General features: G+C 62.7%; 1 pseudogene; it reads left to right on the top strand.

Moving 5' to 3' along the window:
• Positions 1–2,500, top strand: part of LOC124588901 — a 7,971-nt pseudogene that overhangs the window by 2,679 nt on the left and 2,792 nt on the right.

The raw sequence follows: 2,500 nt of genomic DNA, 5'->3' as shown, positions 1-2,500 counted from the left end.
CGCGGATTCTCTTCGGCCGCCATTCAACGATCAACTCAGAACTGGCACGGACTGGGGGAATCCGACTGTCTAATTAAAACAAAGCATTGCGATGGCCCTAGCGGGTGTTGACGCAATGTGATTTCTGCCCAGTGCTCTGAATGTCAACGTGAAGAAATTCAAGCAAGCGCGGGTAAACGGCGGGAGTAACTATGACTCTCTTAAGTAACTATGACTCTCTTAAGGTGGCCAAGTGGCGGCGGAGCGGCTGCATCCGGACTTGGCTTCTCGAAGTGCGGTCTTGATGTAGTCGTACTGCTGCTGCGAGGTGCCTTCCTTGGGTTATAGTTACAGGGAGAGTGATGCGCAATACATGGGCCTAGCCCTCTTAGCCTCTCCTCTCCTGCGGTCTTCTCCCCTTCTCGTGGGCCCGCTGATTTCGCAGAGTGGAAGACCGCACCAGGGGCTTGGGGGGGTTACCAGCCCCCCCTCGCACTATCCCTTTTTTAGTTGGGGGCAGTAAGCAGAGAACAAGTGGTGGCCCTTCCGCTGAAGGTGCCACCCCAACTCCCCCAGCACCTAGCCGGCCAACCGGCCGTGCCGAAAATCTTGTAACTTTTGCAGCTATGTATACCTGTAGTGAGTGCCACCGCAGCTTTACAACCAAGAACGGTCTCGGGGTCCATCGCCGCCGCCAACACCTTGCGGCCGCCAACGCGGAGATCGTCACGGAGAGGCATCGCGCGAGGTGGACGGAGGAAGAAGTCCTGTCGCTCGCCAAGGCGGAGGCCGAACTGTTCCTTGAGAGGGACGCCCGGTTCTTCTTCGTCAATCAAGAACTCATCAGGATGTTCCCCGACCGAACGCTCGAGGCAATCAAGTGCCGGCGGCGGCAAGCTGCCCACAAGCAGCTTGTCCGCCAATTCATGGAGGCGCTTGAGATCGGTCGGGGGGAAGAGCCGGCGTCCCGCCGGGGAGCAGCGAGCCCGCTGCCTGACGCGGGCGAGGCCGCTGCGCCGCCCGTCGACGCAGCCGAGGACTTCGCGGCCGACACCACCGGGCCGCCGCCGGAGGGGCCGACTGACGCCGCCATCTGGGAGCATCTGGCGGGGCTACCCGCTTCCGCCCAGCGTTTCTCTGCCCTGGATCGTGTCATAGGTCTGGGGCGGGGCACGCCGCCCGATGTCATCCTGGGCATGCTCCCGGATGCCCTTGCGTCGGTCGGGTCCAGAGGGGAGAGATCGATCACCAGGACACAGCGGCCGCGCCAACCATCGAAGCGGCCGCCTGCCGCGCCGCCGACGCAGAAGCGCAAGCGGCGCCGCTGGGAGTACGCGAGAACGCAGGATGCCTTCCGACGGTCGCGTGCACGTTGCGTGCGCGGCCTCTTGGATGGCACCCTGCTCCAGCCGCCACCTGCCATCCCTGGTCTGCTGGACTTCTGGGCGGACCTCTTCACCAAGAAGCCCATCTCCACCGCGGGCTTCATTCGTGACCGCCTCCTCCCGCACTCAGAGCCTGTCGCTCTCGAGTGCATATGGGGGCCGGTCACACATGAGGAGGTCGCCGCCGCGTTGCCGCCCAGGGGATCAGCAGCCGGGCCGGACGGCCTTACCCCAGCGGAGTTGCGGCGCCTGCCGCACGAAGTCCTGGTGAAAGTGATGAATCTCTTCCTTCTGGCCCGCGCCCTTCCGGAACGCCTGCTTCGCGCGCGGACGTCCCTTCTCCCGAAAACGGCTGCACCAACATCCCCCGCTGACTTTCGCCCCATTACGGTCTGCTCGGTGTTGGCGCGGACCTTTCACAAGGTTCTCGCGTCACGCCTGATGCGCGCATGTGCTGTGGACGAACGTCAGCGGGCATTCATCCCTCGGGATGGGATGTTGGAAAATACCTTTATCTTGGACACTGCTCTCACCGACGCAGTTCGCTCCTGCCGCTCTGTCTTTGTGGCATCGATCGACGTATCTAAGGCATTCGATTCGGTAGATCATGCTGCCCTTCGCCCCGTGCTGAAGGCGCATGGCCTGCCGGATTGCTTTGTCGAGTATGTCGAGCGGTGCTACGAGGGCAGCACGACAGTGATAGCGGACGGCGCCGGCGTGGGCGTGTCTGTGCAGCCAGCACGGGGCGTTCGCCAGGGCGATCCCCTCTCCCCCCTCCTGTTCAACTTTGCGGTGGACTACGTTTTAGGCCAACTGCCCTCCCACATCGGAGCTCGGATCCTCGGTCGCAGAGTCAACGCTGCGGCCTTTGCAGATGACGTCTTGCTGTTTGCAGCGACCCCGAGGGGCTTGCAGTCCCTCATCGACGCAGCTACCGCAGCCCTCGCCCACCTGGGGCTGCAGATCAACGCCCGGAAGTGTTTCACCCTCGCCTTAGTCGCGTCAGGGCGCGAGAAGAAGGTGAAGGTGGACAGCAATGTCACCTTCACAGCAGGCAATACCACCATGCCTGCCCTGCGTGTGGGTGAAACCTTCCGGTACCTGGGGCTGCAATTTTCCACGGCGGGTCGCTGTGT

Source organism: Schistocerca americana, unplaced genomic scaffold (genome assembly GCF_021461395.2).
Source record: "Schistocerca americana isolate TAMUIC-IGC-003095 unplaced genomic scaffold, iqSchAmer2.1 HiC_scaffold_662, whole genome shotgun sequence".
In the NCBI taxonomy this organism is placed as follows: Eukaryota; Metazoa; Arthropoda; class Insecta; order Orthoptera; family Acrididae; genus Schistocerca; species Schistocerca americana.
The sequence above is the reverse complement of the archived record's forward strand: the minus strand, read 5'-3'. Positions and strand labels throughout refer to the sequence as shown.